Genomic DNA, 26,058 nt, shown 5'->3' on the forward strand with positions numbered 1-26,058 from the left:
ATTGAAACTGATTATAAAAATTAACATTTTGAAAACAAAACTCAAAAAACAACACAAGAAATTAAGCTATTCCTTACAGTAGTGAGCTTATTGGTTGATTTATATATTCAGTTGTTAATTATATCTGTCTCCCAGGAACAGGCCCATTGAGATAGATATCTTCTTCAAGACATCCCGGGGCTAACAAGACACAAGGCACACATTTTTCCACCAGAGCATTCATCAGTATATTTTCTTAACAAAATTAAAAGACACATTTCCTGGAGCATTATGAACCTCCAGGGGCTAAAGAAATCCTTGTAGAAGAATAACCAAAGCTAAATTACACATCAAATATCATGATCACTCTTTGTGCAGTAACTTTAATGCCAAAACAATATTAGTTCTGGTTTATATGTATTGTTAGACTATTCAACGTCATCTGAAATAGATGGAGCCAGCAAATCACAGAGACGTAATGGATAAAAGACATTCCCCTGCTTTTAATGAATCCCACCACAGCGGTTAGAAAAGTTCACAGTATTGAGTTATTTTGTCATTATTAGTTACACTGCTAATGAAAACTTGTACACTGCTGAAGTTTAGGTTAGAAAGAATGCAGGTCCTTCAGCACTTGGGGGTATTCTGCATCTCTGTTTATTTGTGATCTTCATTAACACAGCTTTTTAGACTCCAGCAGAACTTTTAAGTAAGGAGTAAATTTAAGTACGGAGTAAATCCCAAGTGACCCCTTGGGATTTCCATATTCTCAGAGTGTTCTCGTCCCTTTCCTAGCCATGCCCCAATATCATGGGTGCAGAAGATAACTGCTGTTGGAGGAGGTTCTACCACCTTCATCAAAGGAAATCTCATTTTTATCAATGTTATTCTCCATTGACTATTTCTAGCCACTATAAACAAAGCAAATTTGTCTTCATGGACTGCAGAAAGCAACCATATAGGTAAAGGATTCGTAGTGTTATCTTCTTTACTCTATTGCATTCCTGCAACTTACCTGTTTCAATTATGCTTCCTGGATGTAAATGAGATCATGGTTTCCTACTCGATGCCTTAAAATGTTACTTATGCTGCTACCAAAAATTTATATTGTAAAAATAATTGACACATCCTACATGAACTGTATTCTCACTCCCTCATTTTGTGGGCTGTATGGTAACGCAGAACATAGGTCAAGAGCATATCCTCAGCTCATTTAAATATATTTGGCCTTATTGACTTCATTTTAGGTCATCTGGGCATACGGCTGCTATGCCTATGTCCTTCAACAGATCCTCCAATGGGATGAATTTTTAATGCAATGAAGAACATTCCTTTTCTTTTTCTAAGACTCAGATCAACAGATATGGCAGAAAAAGGTAAAATAATTGACCTTTTCATTGATTAATAATTGATATTTATTTTCTTTAAACAACATCCAAATAAAAGTCAATCACAGTTACACTGTTCGTCATCTACTTAATTTCCTTTTATTAATTTTCCTGAGATTATTCCTGAAGTATCAGGTATTTAGACACTGGTGATATTTTAAATTTTCTATCACAGAAAATCCATAAGTTTTCTTTATTGCCTTTAAAACAAATCTTGTACAAATAAATTTGCTATAAACACTATTACACAGCAAAATATAAGTTTTTTATTTGATTAAAAATTCCCATTTATGCCATATTTTTGTAAAGTATTGAACAAAAATGTAATTTCCCACTAATGGATGGAATTTTATCTATCTGCTGTACTTAAATAAAAGGTGGTTTGCTTTGTGAAATAAAATTTTTAAAAGACAGGAGTCTAAACTGCATTTTCAGATCCTTATGTAAAGTCCCCAGTTTCCAGTTCCCTAAAACTGAGGGCAGAGGACTTTCTGAGGGCAGAAATAAGAATACAAAATAACACTGATATTTTTACCTTACAGTCTTTTTTAAGGGGACACTATACTTGTACAGAAACTCTGTTTTCACTGTGTATTTATGGTAACAAATAGGTTGCTTTTGTACTTCTCAGACCATTCTAACAGTCATCTTTTTTAAATCTAGGTGAAACATCACAATATTCTTAGTTTTGCCATTAATATGCCAATGCATTAGTATAGCAGCAGCATACCTATCCAGCTAGTCATATGGAATCATAGAAAAAGATGACTTCCATGCAAATCAATAGTTGTGGGGTGATAACCCAGCATGGTTACACTAGTCCTGGCAAGGCCGCTCAGTAATAGCATCTTAGAATCCAGTTTTAGTATTAAAAAATACCCAACATTTTGGCTTATGTATGACATTAAGTGTCTACAATTTCACGGGAAGGAATGAAAATCTCTGTCAGTCCTGCATCTGCTCAAACATCCCTCATTCACTAATTCCTTATACTATTCTGACGATAAGCTACAACATGCCTTGCATAAAATTTGCATTCCAAAAATCCCAAACAGTCCATGAGCTAGAAGAGGCTGTGTTTCCCAAATACATTATTCTGCTAACTCTAAAGCTAAAAGATCCATCCTGACCCAAAGGCCATTGAAATCAAGGTCACAAATCCCAGAGTACAAGGGATATTGTGCAAAGCTTTCTTAGACAGTGTCCCTTAAATGCTACTGGCTCATATACCATCTTTGGAGAAAATGTGATGATGGATGCAACATCAAGGTGATGTGCCAGCCCTATTACAAATGTATCCGTAGAGTCATGAGAGCGGTTGCTAGATGATCCATTTTCAGCCTTAAGAGCCAGTTCAGACAAAGAAAAGCAGAAGAGGTCCCTCATCTTTCAGACCAAGGACTAGAGAGAGGGATGAAACTCTAATTTTTTGAAATTCTATAAATCATGACAAGTTCAATTTTTCTATTTATACATTCATGCATTAGCATTACATACTGGGTACAATTCTGTTAATTATACAGAGACCTCTGAAGACAAAGTTCCAGTTTAAAGTTCTAGCACTGGGGACTTTACCAGAATACTAGCAATTTTTCCTGCAACATCAAAAAATATTATCATCCGTCAACTTCCTTTTGCCAAGAAAAAAAAACAAACCACAATTCAGTTGTATTTCTCACGTCACTTTTCATTATACCTGTTATACAAGTAAAGAAGTAACATAAAAATCCCCAGAAACTAAACTAAAAATAAATAGAAAGAAATGAAATTGAAACAACATTTTAAGATTCTGCCTTAAAAAGTCTCACAAAGCTATTATTTTTATTGTTGTTTTTTTTTCTATAGGTAAAATCTTTTTGTTTCTGTTGAAATTGGTATTTTTTTAATTAACATTTTAAACTCCAAAATTTTTGCTCAGGTCTGCTAGAATGGGAGCAGGGCGACAGATAAGGTTATTCCCCAGTCTGACCACTGAAAAAAGACCACTGCTGAAAAAAGAAAAATCCAAAAATTATTACACAAGTCAGACACAAAGACTACATGAAAGTAGAAATGCCATCTTTCCATCCTGTCTGTAATAATTGTTCCTTCCTTCTTTCTCAGGATTTATCTAAAATGGGAAGAAGATGAAAGTTTGGAAATGCATTTTTTTTTGTTTTGGTTTTGGTTTGTTTTTTACGAACCACAAAATAAAGTTGTTTGAGGAGAAAGAAAACCTCACTGCTTTGAATGTAAATGCTCCTATCCTTTGTATTCAACTTACTGAACTGAATTATGCAGCTTATTGAATTACTGACAAATACTTTTACCAACAAGCTAATTCAGTGAATATGTCAGGAGTGTATGGGTTACAAAGTATTTTATTTAAGGCACTGGGGTGCAGCATCTCAATTGCTTTGCACAGTCAAATGTTATACAGAGGTTTAATGTCTAAAATTCTGTCTGATTTTTTTTTAACAATTCCTATCTATTTACAACTTTAAAAGCCACTTTGCCAAGACACTGAAGTCCAGCTTCCGCTATGAATCCCAGTGCTGTGTTGGTGATGCCAATTGATACATGACAACTTTAAAGTTACCACTATACTTTACTTATTCTTTTGCAATACCCTTTGCAGCCTGAGGGCAATCTAACCTTTTTTCCTGTGCCATCTGGTGGCCCCATCTACAACTAAATTGTCATTTCAACCTAGGGCAGGTCCTTCCACAGCCCTGGTTCATGGGATGTACTCCCTCACTATTGTTCTGTATCAAAGTACACATTGTCATCAGTTTCCTGTGGAAGAAAACTAGGTGGTAAATGAGAACAAGCCTACCTAATGGAGCAGGTGATTGCCAAATCATTAATACTGAGCACACTGGCCTTGCAACAGTGCAAAAGCTCCTAGCAAACATTGGAAATTGGAGCAGGCTTCCTGCTTCTTTGTAGTGCACTAGAGAAACAACCTAATGAATGCGTTAGCACATAAATCTAATTTTAGACTCAATCATATTAACACATGAAAACATTATATGTTCCCAGAGGTTAAACAGGAGAAGCAGGCTTCTCTGAAAAAAGAGCAAGTAGGGCTTGTTGGAAAGCCCTAATGATGCTTCACTGAAACTGCAATCTTGCAGAAAATGTAATCAATTTCCATGCTAGTAGTCAGAATTAAATCACCAATGGAAAATATTTTTAAATATTGAGAAAGTCCTGCACAACAACATTTTGAAAATAAACATTTTTGTTTGATGTCTGTTTTTCAGTATTTGTTGTTCTGGTTATCTTTGACATAATTTTTCTTTTTCAAAATTAATGTGCCAAAAATAATGAAAAAGACAAAACAAAGAACATAGTTTGACTAATCTTAAATGATTCACATTTAATGTTTGTAAACAGATTTTTGGTTTTTTTTTATTAAAACAAATCTAAACTTTTCTTTGGCAGTTATTGTTTCTAACACCTAAATCAGGAAGAAAGCAGAATTATTTTAAATACACTTAAATCAGTGAGTCTGTAGAAAGTTTAAGAAATGTCACACATAATGCTTCTCCTTTCAGAGAAAACTCTTTTCAAAACATTGAAGCTAAAAATCAGTCATGAAATTAAATGCATGCTAAAAAGAGGATATAAACAGCTAATGGATTAAAAGTGGAAAGAAATAGTGCACAAAGTTGACATAAGTAAAAAAAATAAAAATAAAAACAATGATTAAATATAACCTCATGCATCTATGCAACTGAAGAAAATCAAGCAGACCATTGCTGAATTTCTTTGAGTATTAAATAGTGTGTGATTAGGAGAGAAACAAATAGATGAGGAAATTGCATTTTAATGCCTTTCTGTGTTAATAAATAATAGATATGACAGAGTAACTATGGAGCTCAGACACATGGGAAAATGAAAGGCGATGACAGGAATGAAGCTGTGATGCCCTCATTATTAGCAGTGATTGTGCATATTAGCATGAGTGTGTGGGAAAGCTATACATTCTCTTTCTTTCAGCAGTGCACTTTAAAAAAAGTTAGTCTGATTAGTGATTTTGTTTTAAAATCAAGTGCAGTAAAAATGATTTTAAATTCTTCCTGATTTTTCTCCCCTAATAAGAGGAGCCTTATATATTCACAGCAGTGGAACATGAGATTCCAGGAGCTCATAGGTTGAAGGGAGGTTTTCACAGTGCCTAACTTCAGGCACCTAACTTCGGCACTTACATTACCATGATAGGCTTCCTAGATTCCCTGTGTACTTAATGGAGATAGACAGGCTCCTCCAGAGGGTAATTCAGAACAAGAACCTAACAAAGGTGACCTGAATTGTTCTCCATGGGAGCATTTCTCTCTGACTACAGAGGGAGTTCAGATCATTTCCCAGTCAACTTCTCTGGATCATTAAGGTGCCTAAAGTTAAGATCCTTGAATATCTCCCCCTCCCCACCCTAGACAACCAGACACCGAGCTGTAGGACACAGAGGAGCAGCATGAATCTGCCTGCAAACGCGTGAAAAGGAACAAGAGGGCAAGGCTAGGGAAGGGTTTGGAGCAAAACTTTCTGCAGGGGACCAAGTGAATTCCTAGACTAAATTCTGTTTTCTTTGGATCTTATCTTCATCTAGGAAGGAATAAACCAGAGAGATTAACTGAGGGCTACCTTGAGATTCCTGTTGTCAGGGGGCAAGGGTAGAGGGACTGTTGGAAGTTGGATGCTCTACAGGGATGCCTGGGATTCCTGGGGATGGATAGCATCTGGGGGCCCAGCTGCTTGCTGCCAGCTTGCTGTGCCAAGCCATCTGTGAAACAGAGATTCCTACAAAAAAATTTCCCTTGGTCCATTAAATAAAATTTATGTCCTAGACAAGGGTCCCAGGGACTGCAGAATCTATTTGCTTGTGTACCCATTTAAAACACACTTGTTTCTCATACTTGTAACCAAGAGTAAGGACATTTCATTTGGTAAACAAGCTTAGACTAGATGCATTCTCTGAAACTGTATACAGTTGTAACTATTGTATCACCGTGTTTAACTTAGGGCATCTTTAAATGCAAGTGAAGACATCCTAAAAGGACCTGGGGATTTTCTTCACTGGGAAGTATTTAGAATTTACTTGCCAAGTGCTGCAATCAGCAGCATTCGCTTTGCTCTTATATTGCTACGAAACACAGGGATAAACCAGTTCTGGCAGGGATGATGGAGCATTCTCTAGAGAAGGCATAAAATAGAAAAATCTGCTCAAATCTCGCCCACCATTCCCTTTCAGTTCAATTGCAGAAGCTCCCTAGAGCACTGTAGGGCAATTCTATACTGCTACTTCAGCAGCAGTGCCAAGTTCAGATCCAGCTTTGCCAGCTAAGCAGCTTGAGACAGTTGCATCTGCATTGCCTTAGCCCATCTCTGGCTCTCATTAGCTGTGCCCCCTCTGTGCTTCAGTTGGAGCAACTTGACCTCTCCAGATATCCTACAATCCATGTCCTCTACCTGTCTGACAGCCTCTTCTAGCAGATTATGTTCCAATCTGACTTGTCCCAGGAGTCTTGCCTGCCTCAGTTTATTAGCATCCACACAAAATATGCTGCTCTGGAACCCTGATATTCGCAGAAACGTGGAGCAGGTCCATGACAGCCATTGTAGAGCACCTGGTTGCTTCTGTGCTCAGGTCTGACACACCGGGAGTTGGAGGTCCCTTGGCTTTTTCTCTGTTTTTGCCATCAAGAACTACTGTAGTGTCTGTGAGTGGGAGACATCCTACTTAAACCAGTGACAAGCCTTTAGGAAATTGCCCCTATGACCAGATTACGTCTAGAGTCTTCTCTTAGCAGTGAGAAGGGATCGGCTTCTGCAGTCTGATCTAGCTTCCACCACTGGCAAGGCACCAAATCGGAGAGAGGAAAGCCACTGTCAATGTCACAGTAGCAGAAGGAGGCAATCAGTCATGTGCTCTTCCTATACAGAGAACATCAAATGTATTATTTGTTCAGTACTCTTGGCCTGAGGGTTGCTGTATCTCTCACAGAGCTTCTTGGAGAAGAGAAGAGCATGCTGAAGTGATTCTAAGGGATCCTGACCATCTGACAGCTTTGTGGGTCTTCGCTAGAAATCTCTCACTGACTCACTAAAATCTGATCTCTGTTCTTGATCCATGGAAAAAGTGTGACTTGAAGGCTCATAAGGACCCAGACTTTTGAATATCATCTTCAGAACAGTATTCCAGCATGGATTTTCTAACCAGCCCTCCTGCACCATCCTTGGGGCACAAAGTAGGTGTTACCTTCAAGACCTAACTCTCAGGCTCTAGCGCTCAGCTATGTTTCTCTCATCCCTAATGACATCACTTGGGGATCAAGGTGTATCTTAAGGCAGGTTATTCTGAGTTTCTAACTCTTAAACACCTGTGTTCTCCCCATCTTGATTGTGACCAAGTCCTGGAAGATGCTTCTTTCTTACCCTCAAGATTTTTAATGAGAACCATGGTGTCTTTGGTGCCCAACGTAGCTGTCCAGCTCCTATAAAACTAGAGTGGTCCCTGAGAAATGAAATGCCTGGCCCCTAAAAGTGGCAGAGAATGAAGTAGCTGAGCAGTAGAGGAGAAGATGAAAGGACAGCGGCATTTAGTAGGACTGCGTGGCTGCAGAGGTATCTTTGGAGGAGAAATAAGCTAGTAGGGTGACCAGTCACCTCTGTACTACTGATGAGAAGACTCTGAATCAAAAGTACCTGCCAAGGAAACCAGCTTCCTCAATCCAGAGTGAAAGGATAACACAACACAAGACTTCGTATCTAAGCTAATGTAATTACATAGCTATGCCAATAGATTTCCTTCCTGGGTGCCACCCCAAGGCCTGCTTGTAACTTCAGTTCTGAAACGTCAGAGTAAAATACTGTTCCACTGTGACTGTTTATTGACTAAGGTGATCATTCTTTTGGATGTCATATCTTTAGCTTACCTTCACTCTCTTAAAATATAAGCTCTTCATAGCAGAGAACTTCCTCCCTTTTTTCTGCCCCCCACCCCCTGCGTTTTTCCCACTGCAGGTGAAACAGAAACAATATAGGTAATTGTGGTGTGTTAGCCTTCGCAAACAGTCAAATGCACACCCAGCTGCTCATTCACTCCCCCTTCTCAGTGGGGTAGGGGAAGAAAAAAGGATAAGAAAGCTCATGGATCAAGATAAAGACAGGAATATCACTTACTGATTACCATCATGGGCAAAACAGACTCGACTTGTGGAAAAATAATTTTAATTTATTGCCAATTTAAATTGGGTTAATTGTGGAGCCAGCTGGAACTGGCAGTGCCTGCCACAGGGCAGCCCCTAACCTCCTCCCACAGTGGTCATCCCTGCAGCCCCTATGGTACCAAAACCTTGCTTCCTAAACCCCATACAATAATACTAAAATAATAATTAAGACTGCAACTTGCATATTAAGTCGAATGCATTCAGGTCTGATATACTTACCTAGATGCACCTGAGTTTTAATTGGGATCACCTGTTGATCTAAGAAAATCTTCATCTGGTCCCCATACTATCTTTTGTTTTGCATCACAGACTGGTCTCAGAGCACATGAACTGGATTCCTTTTGGATGAGGCTGAACTGGAATATGGTCTTTAGCAGCAAAACAAATACAATCCAGCTGCAAGTGGGCATTCAGTCCATGCAAACAGTCCAGAGATGGTCTGAAGGAAAAATGTCCTGAAAGATGTATAGAGCAGGAATCAGATCCCCTGCACCAAATCTCTTGCCCTCCACATCTGCTCTTACTGGCCTACGCTACTTGACAATGTAGGTATAGTCTATCTTGTGTGCTACATATAATATTTTTTTTTTATTTAGTTCTAACTAATCTTTTGGCTTTAGCTTTTCCATTATCACAGTATTTTCAGACTGTTATTTCCCTCTCTCACTTATATAAACAGAACAGCCTCTATGAGTTTACTCAAGAGTCACACTGCAGGAAATTTAAACAGGACGCTTCCTTTTTCTTCATTTATAATACAACTCATTGTCACACCTGTGTCCACCAGGCATATGCATTGGAGGTTAGGAAAGGGAGATACTAGGGAATCTGTAATGCAGCAGGAGAGAGACAGAGACAGCTGAGGAAGGACATTTCCTTCTGCACTAGAAATGCACTAGAAATCCCCATACATCTTTCCCTAAAACTATAGCATAGTGTAACATTTAGGGAGCAATGGGTCAATATTCTCATTATGCTCCACATGTCTGTACAGGAGACATCCACAGTCCATGGAAGAGACTAAATTAATTTGCTAAGTAAATGCATGTTTATAATACAATAACACCTGGAGGTCTCAATTAATTATCTTTATTGTGTTATGCACTGTATGAATTCACTGTAAAACACAGTTCTTATTCTAAATACCCTAAAGGAAGATTCTGAATCATCTTTTCTGTTGTCTTAATTTCTCTTCCACTCAAGCTGGAAGGCACAGGAGTAAGCCAAAACTAAATTCTGAAAATCTGACCCTGCGCCTTCTCTAATAAAAAGAAAAAAAAAGGAAAAATGATCAAAATTGTCAGAAACCCTTGTGTCCTGTCTCCCAGTACTAATACTGTAGACATCAACTCAGAGTAGAGCATTTCGCAATAAGAAAAGTGGTATGAACTAATACTGTAGACATCAACTCAGAGTAGAGCATTTCACAATAAGAAAAGTGATATGAATACTTTGTAGACAGAGATTTCCTGAGAAGGCTTTTCAAAGGCTTTTCAAAGGCTTTTACATTTGATACAGTCTTTAGCTTTCCAGGATAAAAAGAAATTTACATTACAGAAGCATTTTAACAAATTGAAAAGATACTTCGTCACTGGAAGAGACTGTTCAGCAATGTCCAAAAGGGATGGGAACTAGATGTGAGATATAGAAATGATCTTCATTCTTTTAGTATAGAGACAGGTTTTGTTCAAGGAATACCTAGAAACCCCTGAAAGCACTGCTGCTGCTCCTGTCAGTGAAACAACTAAACCAACTGAAACCAAAACAAGTTGACTACAGGAAAAAAAGTAAATATGAAGTACATGAATGGATAATGAAATATATGGCAAGAGCTACCTGACTATCTAAAGATAAAGAAAGAAACAGTATTCACAGCTGTGGATGCTGACAAATCTAATCAAAACAAATTCAACTAATCGTTGTCTGTAATGGACTCATTTCTAGACTCAGATTAAGGCTTTTATTATCCCAGTTTCTATTTCACATTTAAACTCATTTATAAAACCTGGTATATTCTGACACTTTCCCCACACTAAACCAGTAACTTGCTCTGCCTGTAGCGCTTGCTATAAGCTTCCCTCCCCTGCCAGGGGTTTGGCAGTCCTGGGCTCCCAGAGAAGCCAGGAGCCTTTCAGGAGCAGCATAATGGGAAGATGGGTCACTTCAGCACGGCTGCTGGTGGCCACTGATGCCACCAGGAAATCTCAGGAGTGATGAGCAATTTTCCAGTTCTCAGTGTATGGGGTTTTCTTCATAGTCAAAGGATTTTCTCTGCGTGCTGATTCCCAGGCTGGAGACAGAAAAGGAATTCAACCTTTTGTTGGGAAGTGATGCAAGAGAAGCTTTCCATATTTTAAGGCACCTTAATTTTAGTCAAAAGGAAAAGAAGGGGAAAAAGGCCATCTGTGTCTACTACATTGTGTAGAACACCATTTTCAGAGAGGCTTCTTAAAGAGCTCACTCTTCCCATCAGGAATTTGACTCCAAAGTTAAATAACATTCTAATTTCAAGAGGTCTTTAATGCCTTATTAAGGAAGGCAGCCTTTCTTGGCCTATGTTTTTGAGCAGTATAGCCCTTAGTGGCTTCAGACAGAACTCTTCCATTAGCCTCCAGCTCTGAAGTATCCCAACTAGACCTGAAAGTCAGGCAAAAAGTAAAAGGAATACTGCTTCTCCCTTTGCAGATGCCCTCTCTTCAAGATGTTCTGCTAAGAATATAAACACACTTGAATTTCCTGATAATTAAGGATTTTCTTTTCTTCTTTTTTTTTTTTTTTTTTTTTTTTTTTAACAAAAGGGCTGCAGCACACCTCTGTCTGCTCCCTTTTCTCTTACAGCAAGCATTTTACTTTTTCTTAAGTCAAAATAAAAACCAGGAGAAGCTGGACCATGACTTCAAACACAGGGCATATAATTTCACACAAATATGGATGATTTATGTCTAGACCTGTACCAAGCATGTACATTTCAAAGCAGTTGGTGAGACTTTGTACACTGAAGTGCAAAGATGAAGGTCCAGGCTAGCAAGTGTTTCTCACACAGAAAAAAAAAAAAAAACAAACATTGCTGAAAATCAAGTAGAGAAGGTTGGTTATTATGTAGAATCTTTACAGATATGAATATGAGAATGTGAGAAGAGCCATTAATACAGTCCACACATTAATTACTCCACAAGGTAACTCAATATAATACAGTTGATTTCAGCAGAGTTATGCTAGGTTATGACAGCTGCAGAGTCAGCCCTGCAGGTTGGCTTACCAACTCAGTGCAAATGATAACCTTATCAGAAATACAATAATGCATTTAGAGAGATATAATAATTGTTTAGAGACATGGTCCTTCTCTTCTCCAGTGGTGGAAATGCAAGTCCTGGGAGCTTTCTGAAGCAAAGATGTTGCAAGGGAGGGCAGCAGAGCCAGTGTGATGGAAAGCAGGGAGATGGCACTGGTGGCATCATGTTAGCTTACAGTAAGAAAACAATTGTCAGTCAGTGTGTAAAGACTTGGGCAGACTGCTCAGAATTGTATCTTTATATTATCCATTGCATTTATCAGATAGCAAGTGTCCAAGACCTTTGCTATTCTGGGAGTAAGTGGAAACATAACGATGGGCAAATGGGACACTAAGACAGCACGGATATGGTATATTAGATAGAGCTTTATTTTGATGTACTTATTAATCTTCTATCTTTGGCATATTACTGGAAACAAACAAGACAGCAATACGTATCACGGTATCATAGCAGCACAGGAGCAGAGAGTTCATTGCAGGTTGCAGATTGATGATTAGGGAAAGGGAGGAGAACAAATGTGTATCACTCACACAACTGACAGAGCAGAAATGCAGACCTTAGCCAAAACTTGAAGGCAAGACAAAGTAGGTCAGTCAATATAGTGTAATCTGAGCACAGAATATGCTGACGTCCTCTGGATACTTCAGAGGTGGCAGATGTCTTTTGTCTGGGTCAAGTAAATACCACTAGGGCAGCAAGAAAGGACTCAGATGGAAAAAAGGCAAAATTTAGTTGTGTTTTATTGCTTATGCACTATTTCTTTGTTTTACAGCTTTCCTTCTGCACCTCGGTATTCCTTCATGTTTTCCTTTGTGTACCATAGCAAATAACTCGTGTACTTCAAAATGCTTAGCTTTCCTTATCTGTATGGTTTATTTTGTGATCTAAAGTGAAGGGGAAGCATTAAAGTATCACTGCTGCATGCAATCTTTCAATGATAAAAAATGATAAAGTAGAAAAATGGCAAAATCACTGCTTCAGATAAAAAAACATTCAGAAATACAAAACCACTGAGGCTGGAAGAATTTACTTTAAGCTCATGGCTGTCTATATTCTGTAAGACATCATCTTCACTCCAAAATCAAGTAATCAGTGATGCCAGGTGCAGCACTGCTACTCTTATGTAGTTGTAAATGATGTTTCCTTACTAAAAAATCCCTCCCCATCCCCTGTAAGTCATTTGTGCATCCTTAAAAAGGGATCAGAATGCATTCTATGACATTGTTATATGGAATTTAGAACTTCCTATTGGTCAAATGCATGAACTATGATGCTTGCAGTTATGATAGAGAATAGAAAACGTATGACTAAAAGGGAAAAGTAACTAAAGGCTACTACAAACTTATTGCAAATAAGTTGCAACATATCCTATTCCATCATGTTTTGAAAACTTGACCAGGGTTTCTGCTTGGGAAGCAGAATTCATAAAAAACATCTGATTTTTCAAGCCTGGACAGTGTTTTCCATGAGGAAAAGAAACTTCAACATTTTGCACACACTTTTGGGATGTGTGTATCATTACCTAGATTTGTCTAATCAAATACCCAGGACTTGATAAACATGTATATGTATCTTTGGCCCAATTTCCCAGAAAACTGAACCAAACCATACCAAACCAAATCAAAAGAAATTGAACAGCTTCGTCCTTTGCCCAAAAGCAACAACAACAAGCAAGACAGATTTTTAGCAAAATAATCAAAGTGCCAAAAATTACAATAGATCATATTGACATTCTGGTAATTTTAAAGAATTTCTTTCAGATTTCAGTTTATACTGAAGTGTTTTGGCAATAGATTATAAATTAGCTTTGAATCCTGCTTAGAAAAATTGCTGAAGAACCCGCCAGCATCATTAACTATTGCTAATATTGTTAGCTATTATTATATTTTAGAGTACCTCATCAAGTGTTGGTGTACTGGTGGAAAGAAGCAGTTATATACCAGATAATACTACTGTTACCTGATATGGCACTTGGAGTTAACAACATGCCACCAGATGGAATGGGACAAAAACACACAGGTGTGGTTTTGATAGCTTTAGTTGCAGAACCCAACTTTTTCGCCATTAGAAGACATTGGTGAAGCTCAGAGGTTGTTAGAAGCTTGGAAAACAGTTGTTTTGTTTTCTGTAGTTGTGAAGGCAGCAATCTCAATCCAATTCCGCTGGTGAAATTATTATAAAAACCCAAAAACAACAAACTAAAAGACTTGGCTCTGCAAAGAAAATCATCCACTTTGTTAAAACTGAATCTCCATATGTTCCGAGTCTATTGCTTCTCTATTTCTCTTACAGAGGGATGAATGAAGCACACAAGTACTGGTGATTGGCTGGACTTGTTTGCAACAGCTGCAGGAGGAGTTGCCAAATCTGGTTTCATGTAAGATAGCCTAAGTGCCTGATAAGCATTAAAATTCATTTCCATTCTTTAGCACACATAAAAGTACACTATTGCCATAGAAAATATGACTATATCCTTAAATGTACTACACTTTTCTTGGTCAACTTGCTGCATGCTGTAGCAAGAGTTTAACTGACGAATGTCATCTTCGTGGCTCACTTGACCTTACTGTCAGATATTTTCCATGAACAATTGCCAACATTTTTTTTTCATAATATGCTGCTAGAATCTTTCAAAAGCTCAGTGGCAAATACATCTAAATGTGTATGGTACTGGAATAATACCTTCTTTTGAAAACAATCTTCCATAGAAATCCCTCTCAGAATTAAAACTGGAAAAAAAAAAGAAAACCCACCTCAGACTAACTGCTCAGCTCAGAGGAAGATTATATCGCAGCTGTTTTTTCCCTGTTTTATTCACCATTGCTTTTCTCCCTTCAGCCGACTTCTCTTTCTTTAGTGTAGAAAAATCTACTATTGAAAGATGGCCATTTCTGTCTTTGAAATTGAGGGCCAAACAACAGCACTTAACCCTTTGGCAGGAAGCCCATGAGCTGCTGTCTATTAAGACATAGGAGCCAGAGCCATTGTTCTTTGTTCTTGCTCTATAAAAAGAAAGAAAATGCAGGCTGTGTAACACTTTGCATGACGCAGCCTTCTCTCACCTAAGTGCCAATACAATCCCCTGTTCTTTTCCCTCATGCTTCAGAGTACATTGTATTTTGGGGTCATTCAGAGCAAGCAAACTTGTCAGGTGGTGAAGTTGTCTGAGAACCCTTTATGTCCTATTCTGATTCTTTCACTGTGTTTTTCATTGTAGTAGCTGAACGCTTCCCAGTACTGTATGAAGAGATATGATGAAATTTTTTTTATTCCTATGCAGTGTATACAGCGTGTTGGATTTTTCTTTGAGCATGATGTGTTCACACACCCATATCTACCCACATATATATCAGAGAAGATAAAATCAAGGAAATGTGCCTTGCACTTAAAGCAGAAGATAAGCTCCAAAAGTCCTTATTTCTTGCAGAAGGCCTTTGCAGTCCCCACAAAGGAAAAATCCTTTCTGTAGGAAGTTGCTTTCTTCTAGGGGAAAGAAATTTGTCACTGTGGTTGACTATCCTGATTAACTATTTTAGTGCCTTAGTTCTTCAGTTAGGCAGTCTGAACATAAAGTTTTGAGTATTTTGAATGAGGAGTGAAGGGCTGGGCATAACCTGGTGCTCTGTAGGATGCTGTCCTGGGAGGTGGAAGACAAAACCTCCATGTCTGAGTTTCTAATAAGAGCTACGTGTTTGCTATGCTCTGGGCTTCCTGCCTGGATATGCTGGAGTCATTCTGTTCTCCACTGCTACCTGCTCAAATGCCATTAATTCAGAGATAATTCCATTTTGCCTGTTTCTCTGTCACTAGCTCCCTGGATATTTCCATGAAAGTTGAACTGCTGTTGCTAGGGAGATAATCCATTTTTGCTGATTAGTCACCCTCTGCTGTCATAAGTGACTTTAGAGCTAAATAGTTCACCTGGTCACAGGTTCTGATGTCACAAGGACTGTGGCCCCATGGCAGAGCAAGTGGAAATCAAGCAAAACAATGGTGCCTATAAAAACAACACAATTCTTTCAAAATTATGGTGAATTCTTTGGGAAAATCAGTGTAGAAATAAAAAAAAGTGGTTTTTTTTTAAATCTCTGAGTCATTTAACAACTTTTTAAACTAAATCCAACCTTTACTGACATTTCAAAGCACTAAGGAAATTAATTCATTTTTTGGATGGGTAGAATCCTTTCTATGGCACAAATTATTTTTTGGACTGATTTTCTATTAAGACACTCTCACAAAATAAATTTCTAGTTTTATTTTAAAATCTATTCAGTTTTGAATGAGTCACTCAGTGCCTACACATGAGGGAATCTTGCAGTCCAAATACTATTTAAGACTTGAAATGAAACCATGTTTTATGTCTGAATAGTGAACTATAATTACCTCAGTTTATAACTGTCAAGAAAAAAAAAAAGAAAAAGAAAAAGGAAAGGAAAAGCAAAGCAAAGCAGCAGACTTTATTCATCCACATAGCAGATACTATTCACCCTTTATTTGGAAATCTAGAGACCGACCCCTAAAACTATACAGGAAATCCAGAATTCAGGAATGACAAGACAGCAGAAGATGGAAGCACATTCTACTTCCCACAAACGACATCATTCATGCTTTTATGAACTCTTTTAACAAGTTTAGCTATAGGGTAAATGTCACTCTCTGTGTTAGACTGTGTATCTGGATCTCTGTCTCATTTAGACAGACAGAACGAGGTGACCTGTAAACTAAGAAATCATTTTTCTCCAAACCAGACAACTTGATTTCAATAATCTGACAGCAATGTGTTTATACAGTGTAGTGTTTTACAAGAATCCAAATGTGCATGATGAGTAGAAGGTAAACAGAAATATGATAAATCTCAGGGCATAACTATAGCTCGGTCAAGAGTAAAGTATTTTCCTTTTACTTTTTTTATAATTCTGGGAATTTTCAGTTCAAACCCATTTTACAAACTAAAAACATGTGGTTTCATTAATTTTGTTATTTGTAATGCCATCATATCTTTCTGCTCTCCTTGCTTTCCTAAGACAAAGGGCAGCAGAATATAACCCCCACTGTAGAGGTAGGTAGGTGAAGGACAGTATTCTATACAGTACTGAGAATGTTGCCCAAAGGTTTCTAGATTGATCTATTTTATCCATCTTTTTGGTATTTTAGGAAAATTTCACAGGAATCACTATCTACCCAGCGGGTAAGATGTTTAGGAGTTTAGCATATATAGCTTCGCTTTAAAGCCATCTTACAGTCCCTGGAAAGCAAAATGCATATCACTTTTTCTCTGTATCGATCTGACGTTAAACTCCATTGACAGCAAGAGGAATAGCCACAGAAATATCTGTTCTGTTTTATTTAGGTGCTCTTGCATTGGCATTTAATCTTAGTCAGTCAAATGGGATAAGGAAAAATCTCATATGGTAGATGCTTGTGACAATTGTTCCACAATGAGGTTAAAGCAAAACAGATGACACGTTTTCCCAGCACAGCATGATGCCATGTTATATGATAATCCATTTTGCCACAGAATACAGTCAGTGAAAGGTTTGTTTTTCACAGGGAACAGTACGAATAGAAAGTCTTAATTTTTTAATCTCTTTCCACTGTAGCCATGTAGACTGACAGAAAGAAGCATGTTTGATGATTTTTTACAAAGTAATAATTAAGCAAGAGGGAAAATGTGTCTATCTTTTTTATGCCTAGCCTGAGAAAGCCAGTTAGATAAAGTCAGGATTTAAAGCTTCAGTAAGCATGTATGTGAGATATCAAAACCACATTTGCTGACAGGCATGTCAGTTTACAGAGTTAGGAATGATTACAGTATTTCTTCAGAGTAAGGAAAAAAAATGTGAAAGGAAAACAGAACACTTCATTAAACATTAGAGGAGGAGGTATGACAAAGCTTTGGAGGTCTGTGTAGTAGTGACACACTACAAACAAGAATGGGTTAATTCCTATTAAATACAAATAATAGGGCCTTATTGCCTGCCAGTAATTCTAGTCCTGTTGAGAAGATGCTCAAATTGTTTCTTAACCCTTTGACTTTATCTGCAAAGTGCATGTATACAACAGGCTGGAAGAATTATCTAGCTTATTTCTATATGTTTTGCCAGAACAAGACAAGCATAAAGGAATTACTTGAAGGAACAGAAAGAAATGTCTGCTATGTAAATCTTAAAGGATATTTTTTCTGATTAAAAAGAAAAAAAGACTGAGAAAGACTGGCAGGGAAAGATGTGTTCAAGTAATATGTTTAATTTCTGTTTCCCCAGCTCAAACAACTGTGCATTTTAAACACTGTTAGGAGGTCCATCAGCGTGACATTGGAGTTCAGTGTAATGAGTAAAGGTTTCCAGTGCTGTCCCCATGAATGACCTCCATTGTCACCTTAGGCAAGTTCCCACCTCACATCATTTATCTGGCCAATTATCAGGCCAGTGATGATCTCTCAGTCTGTGTGCCTACTATGAGAGGTCCCTATCTCAGTGGGATGCAATATATCCTACTAGAATACAAATTACAATAATTCAATAAAAAACAGTTAAAGAAGCAAAGGGAAAAACTTATCTGACATGACTTTGAACAGATTCTTGAATGGCTTATTTGCAAAAAAGCCACTTTACATCAGTTAAACTGGTTGGCATATTTGGATCAAATTTAACAGGTAGTACCAGCCAATTATTGAAAAAGAAGAAACTATACTGAAATTTTCAAGTATTGGGAACACTTCATTTACTGGGAAAACTGTCAGGGAAATTGGGGCGTCATTCACAAGGTAAGGAGAAATTCATCCTTTTCACTAGCTTGTGAATTCATAATGGATGTGGGAGGCCCCAATTCCAATATATACATTTCCAGAGTGAACTTACAGCAACTTTGAACTACAAACCCTAGTCTTACATGAAGTAACTGGACACTCCTTAACAGAGTTATGGATAATGCTTGTGAATCTATATATGTGTTCTTATTTAAAAAGGACAAAAATAAAATGAAAAGTTGTTTTCTTTGAAAAAAATATTGCATTGCTTATCAATGTATCATTCAAAACTTGTTGATTTTCAAATTGACAAGCTATCAATTTTTACTTGTTTATTGTTGTTATTGTTTTTCAACAGGGAAACTAGGAAATCCCCACAAACAAAATTTTTCCCAATGTTTTCAAACACGTGCAAAACTAAAAAGATTGACAAAAAAAATCTTTGAATTCATGATCAATTTTAATTGCAGGTGAAAGACTTACAGTTGGGTGATTTCTGCTCTTTTCATAGAAATCATACTGTCTTTTGCATTTTCTATATCTTTGTAAAGTAGTGACAGTGACAATTTTTATTGACTTCACTTTCTGTTTTAAAATGGACTGTGTTCAAAGTTTTCCCTTGATCATCCCAATTTATTCCACTTTGGTTCATGTCATGGAAAGACATTGGAGCATGCAACAGGATTAGTTTTGGATGAAATCGTACCTGAAAATATGCCCCTGGAGCATGCTCACTTCTGCTAGAAATCCCATCCATGGAATCAGACTAGAGCTAGTCCAAAGCTAAGCACCAAAGCACACGTGGTATGGATGTTGTGTTCTGAGCACCAGCTGTTATTCCATCCTAGTAGGTAACATGACTTGTCACTGTAAACATAAGCATAGATGATTATTACAAATAAGTAACCCTAAATCATAAGATTTCAATATCGCTGATACAGTTATGAATAACTGTAGGAAGGCTGCTGGAGAAAACTATGAAACATGAGGACCTACTACTATATGTAGTACTAATCACAGCTGCAATAATGGTACAACTGCAATAGCGTACTTACAGTATTAACTTCAACAAAATATTTGCAATGATAATGCTAAATAATAAAGTAAAATAAAAATTAAAATTACTAATACCTGCATGGATTTTAACACTTTTTGTGATGTTTTCAGAAATACAGATTGAAATGAAGACTGTAGTGACTTACACAGAATGTCTACTACAGTTCTTTTCTATCTGCTAAACCTGACAGCAGTAGTTTATGCAAGAATGCAGCTCTAGTTATTCACAGTCCTTTATGAAATCGTAATTTTGGGTTTGGATTCACAACAGGAAATATGACTAAAAATGTAGGAGTGTATTCTACTACACATTAGTAGGAGTGCTTGGCTTGCTAATTCAGTTCAAAGACTTTAACCTACTCTGAAGTAGGTTACCTCTAACCTACTCTACCATCTCTGCCAGTCTGGAGGTGGAAACCTATCAAACACAAAATACTAGCTTCAAATACATTGCTCAAATAGTAGAAACTGTAGGATAGGTGACAACTGAAACTGAAAGTGGAGTTTACTCAAAACCCAAGAAATGAATCAGCTGAGTGTTTTGAGGCTCCCCTGTCCATATCTCAATGGATGAAACTAATCTCCCTCTAAAATGTCAACAGTCCAAGTCTGCCCTGTCTTCAGCTTTGTGAATCCTTTATATCACCACAAAGTGAACAGGACACTTAAGCCTGTCATGACTGATTTGCACTGCTCTAGCAGTGCAGAAATGCCATAAAGGATTCCCCTTTTTCCAGTGCAGTTTAGAAGCTTTGATGTTCCCCAATGCATGCATTTGAACCTTTCCAGTTCTTCCTTGTAGAATATTTACCTTTGTAAAACCTTAAAAATTATGTACTTGCCCTCACAGTATGAAGGGGGTCTGAATTTTACAGTCTATTACACCATCTGGGACTTCGGCTCTTTCTTCTGTTCCCAGCCATACATGTAAAAGAAGCAGGGAACAAGAAACTCTGTAAAACATTACAGATTCTACCTGTTTGACAAAGCACCTGTTTGAAGGGGCACACATAGCTAACATAATGACTATCAGTGTATGACATCATGCCAGGCTATGTTATAGATACAGATCATTTTTAACCTTAAGAATCCTGCAACATCACAGCAAAAGCTACATGAAATCACTTTGAATTTGCCTGTAATTAGCTAAAGGGCACAGATGAGTACACATAAGAATAACTACTTGTTCTTTTTTTAACATCTGGTAATTAAGTGGAGAAAAGCAGTCGTTTCTTGTGGGAAAATAATTTACCCATTAATCTTAACCACAGTAACCTAGTCACAGCATTTGGATCAGATTGTAGAAAGGATAAAAAGCACTGGCAGCATTTTATTTCACATACTGATATCCAATCTGCATTTATTTTTCTGCATAATGTTCTTCATAGCCTCATGAGGGCTTTAGTACAGGGAGAGAATAGGGTTACAAAGACAGAATGCATTGCAAGGACATACGGTAAATGCATACTCACTTACACTGAGACTGGAAGAGGGGGAAAATGAACTGGAACTCACAATCTTATTAGAACCCACATGTGAAATTTTACTCTTCTGCTGCTTTTTTTTCTCTCTCTCTTCCTTCCCCCACCCCCAGGGCAATACAAAACCATTTGTTTCAACTATGTCCCATTTTTAACTTAGAAGTCAAATTCTTAGCCCTACGAAATTCTCATATGGTTTTATTCTTTCTATAAAAAGAAATACTAGGGCATTAAATACAGTATATATGTGTATAGACTGGGTTTTACCACTATAATAGGCAGTTAGGTGGTAAAAGACTGAAATTAAGAGAGTTGCATCCGCATGAAGCTGGTATAATGTACAGGGAATCAGTCCTGTTCTGGATTCATATTAAAGCACAATATGAAAGAGACAGACAAGAATAAAGGCATGTTTATGGCTTGCTGATATAACTGGCACCTCCTACTGCATATAACTTCATTTTAGCAAATGCAAATGATTTATTCAGATACAGTACCTACATCTTTCTAGCAAATTCTTTTACAGTAATGCCATTTGAATGCAGACATCTGCTGAGAAACCATAAAGTATCAATTAAGCTTTCTCTATGTGTCATTTAACTGAAGTGTTTTCATCATGGACATGACCATTGCCTAATTCAGGATCCATTTGTATGCAAACCAAACCAATTTTTAAGTATTTGGAATCAATCACTTGAATATTGAAAGCTCCCCGTATTTGAAATATTGAAGTTACCCATTCAGTGAGCTCCATTTATGCTGTGTACTGAATAAGGCAGGAGTTTTGTGAAAAAATGCTGTATGATTATGTAATTAATTCCAATGCAGATATACAAAGGAAGCACTGATAATCTTCATTACAGCTTTTCCTTACTCTGAGCAGCTGGCTTTGCAATCTTACCTTTAATTTAGCAAAACAGTGCAGCAGCACTAGCAAGTTTAATACAATATCCTAGGGTTTTTCTTTTTTTTTAACAAGTAAAATAATAACTAAAAATTCCAGTATGTGGATGCATATTGTCTCCTGTATTGATTCACAACAAGATTTGTCCTGGAACAAGTTGGAAAACTTATTTCTTCTATGTTTTCTCTGCGCAGAAAATGTCCATTTTTTCATTAGATTCCCCGATGGATTTTTTTTCTCCCAAAGCAAACAGACATTTCTTGTGACCCTTTTTATTTTCCAAGTGAAATGCACAGGCCTCTACCCCTTGAGCAAGTGAGTACTTGCAAGTCACCCCTTAGCTATGCCTCCCTATGGAAAAGACAATAGAGACAGAGGTAATGTAGTACTCTGCTAGACCACCGTGTGATCTCTCAGCTCTCGCTCACATCAGTGCATTACCTAGATAAATAAGACAGGCAGTTGTGCTCCCAGCCTCTGCGCATCAGCCTCACTGAGCCTAGAAGCCAAGTTGCCCTAAATATGGTGTTATCCTATGTTATCCTGTGACTTTACAGCTTCTGCATTAAACCTGGCTTCACACAAAGGCACTGACAACACACAGCTGTCTGCACTTGTTTGTAAGTGTAGGCATACATGATTCCTATACTTTGCTATACGCTATGCAAATTATACCTTGCTAATGTATTTCACAGTGGTTTGTGACAGTAGAAGAAAACAGATCCCAGCATTCGCTCTAATGTTCAGGAAAGGAAAATGTTGTAGTAATTATAAACTTCTCTATTATACTCCACAACTGCTTTTTGATTTCTTCTTTTTCCTTCACAGCTGAAGTCCTGTCATGTTCTTCTTCTGCTCCTGTGTATCACCAAATCATACCTTCTCAGACCTGACTTTGTCTCTCCATTGCCATTCCTTTCATCCCTCTCCTCTCTTTTCTCTTAACAAATGCCCAAGTATGATTTTCAGAAGCTTATGACTTTGATCTTCTGGACCAGATTTTCACAGGAATTTTTCTCTCCCATATAAGATTTCCATCTAGTAAGACAGGCACTGAGCTCTGAGAAGGTACTACACACTGAAGTAAAGCATTTATGTTTGGCTTGTAGGGCTGACTCATCGGGTCCTTGCAACCTCCCTCTCACTCAAGTGTCCATGTCCCAGACAGTGTTTTCACAGGAATCACCAGTGCTTCTGTTGCACAGCGAACAAAGATGTATAGCTGCAATATACTGGCAGTGCTGGGAAGATCCCAAGATGTTTCTTCCATTTTTCCTTTCTTTCAGAAGCATTTGTGCTTCACTCCCTTCCCCTGTGCAGTGTGAGATGACGGGGAGTTGCAGGAGACTCCAGCAAAATAGCCAGGACAATACTGAGTGAAAATCTTCCTGGTCTGTCTGGCTGCTAATCTCCTGCTAATCTCCTGCTCTGACCATGGCTAAGTGGGGGAACAAGGAGCCATGACTAATTTTCATGCCTGATACCTGAAGCATAAAATTGCATGTTTAAAATTAAACAATTTCTCAGGAACATGTTCAACGATGTTTCTACTGGTAAGGAGCTGCTTAAGTTCCATGAAACATAAGCTTGTGTTTAGCTGAAAAGACAAGTATCTTACAGAAATGGCATTTGAACCAGAATAATTTTCTGGGTAATTTAGTAAAACATTTCACATTTTGAAACAGATTAATATTATACCAAGTGGCTTTTAGCAGGATTTGCAAAGCTAGGCTACGAGTGCTTCCTGTGAAGCTGTCACACAAAAAAACCCTGGACTTTTTCCCATTGAGAAGCACCCTTCCGAAACACAGCTTTTGGATGAGAAGCAAACATTTTTCTGTTACTCACATGTGTTCTGAATTTCATCAAAATAAAACAGAAATCATCACAGAGAACTGGAATATTTCCCACCTCATACCTATGTTCTCACTGCATCAGACTGCGGTCTGGTTATGATAATCACATTCAGGGATGAAGAGGTGCTCTGGCTTCCTTTGCATTTCCATGCAAGCTGCTTGTTGGCATGATGGGTGGGTGCAGAGCTGCTGCTCTCTTCTCAGCAAGTAGCTGCAGTGAGCCAGAGAGCAGCAGCCCCCAGGCTGACACTTTGGGATAGCCAACTTTTTGGGTGACCACCCCTGTGTTTCTGAAGCAGCTCAGCAACATAGTGGGTATAAGACTGAAGCACATTGTCAAATTCTCTTCCTCTCTCAAGAGATTAAAAATTTAACGGATCCTTGAGTTCAGAGACTATGAAAGATGCCTCTTTCACATTTTCATCTATGGAGTAAGGGTAGCTTCTGGTAATAAAAGTTGTAAAACATGTAAAATTGATGAACAAGCATCTTTTTTTTTTTGCTAGAGGAAGTACATCTATTTTTAAACAAAGCGTATATCTGCTTTTCCTAAGAGAATGAGTCTGGAGTTCTACTAGTTTATTGTTTTGTCTTCTAAAATAATTATATGATAGGCCAAAGACCTCAGATTTATAATCTTGTTCTGGAAATGTAAGTCATATTTTTTAGATCTGACAACTTGCACTTTCTTCAAACTTTTTTTTTTAAAGCAACTGAGACTGAGCTCCAGTAAAACAACCTGTACCCAATTCACCAAGCTGTTTGTTTTCAATAAAAGTCCTTAAAAGCTCCCGGTGTTGCTTAAAGTTTTAAAAATAAGTATTTTGTTTAAAAATAAAAACTAAGCTTGTTTTTTAAAGAACATTGAAGCTGCTTGAAACAGAATTAAAAGTTTTTTTTCAAGCTGAAATTCTCACAGAATGACCAATGTTTTCTTCTGCCAACTCAGCTCTTCTCAAGAGTTTAGCTCGTAGAAATCTCAGATTAAATATGTTCAGCATCAGTTTATCTCTGCTTCTACTGAATTGGTAGAAAGTTTACAATCAACATTAGTGGGAAAAGACCAACTTTAAAAAAAATATTTAACATGAAAGTATTAATTTTAACTCTGTCCCACTAGAAATCCAACAGATCAAAAATTTTTGGAGAGTGAGATTTTTTTTCCTGAGGGGATAAGAATAAGCTTTTAATTGTCATGCTTAAACCTGGGCAACATTTATTCTGCTGTATTGCAGGGAATGGAGGCAACTGACCTCAATAGCATGGTTACATGTGTTCAGTAGATGTTTTCTTAGAGTATATATCACCTCAATTCTTTAGAATAAAAGGCAATAGCTGACAAGAAAGTACAGTCCAGAAAACTGCTATTGTTCTGAATGAGCATTAAAATCCATGAAGATTTTATTTTCCATATTTACCTTTTCTTCTGTGATCTTTTATATACTTATGTTAGTTCTATTTTATGAAAGAGCTCTGTAAAGAAATTCTTTAACCACATTAAATGTATTATATTTAATGTAACTAAAGATTTGGAAAATGCAGAATGGTCTTCTCCTAATGATGACAAAATAATTCCAAGGAAACGCCAGAGCTTTGGGCCTGTGCCTAAAATGATACAATAGACACAGAAGATACAATGCAAAATATGGACTGTGTAGTAACGGTAACAAGACAGACCATAATGCATTACAGGAGATTTACGTTAGAGCCAGCCAGAGACACATCCAGCCTGCATCCGCAGGAGAAAGTGGGACATGAAAAACCCAGAAATACAGCGGCCATCATGTACCTCAGTGGTTAGCTAGACACCAAAATTAGCATTGACACAAAATGAAATAGTTCATGTTACAACCAAAGTTCGTTTTATTATTAAAAAAAAAGAAGGAAAAAGGTATAAAACTTGTGACACTGAATTATTTTTTCCTGATTTTTTTTGTTATAACCATTACTTCTTCAGTGATTCTATAGCAACCAAATATTCATTGCTTAGTAAGATGACTTTTTTTTTTTTTTTTTTTTTGGGCTTAACTCATTTAATTTGGTGCAGAGGCACAAATCCAGATTCTCTGTATCAGCTCTGCCTCTTCTAATTTGCTTCAGTTGGCATATATTTAACTTTTTTAGCTACTTGTCCTTCTT

Source organism: Nipponia nippon, unplaced genomic scaffold (assembly GCF_047370975.1).
Source record: "Nipponia nippon isolate SJK-2023a ecotype South Korea unplaced genomic scaffold, ASM4737097v1 scaffold_1, whole genome shotgun sequence".
NCBI classification, from domain to species: Eukaryota; Metazoa; Chordata; class Aves; order Pelecaniformes; family Threskiornithidae; genus Nipponia; species Nipponia nippon.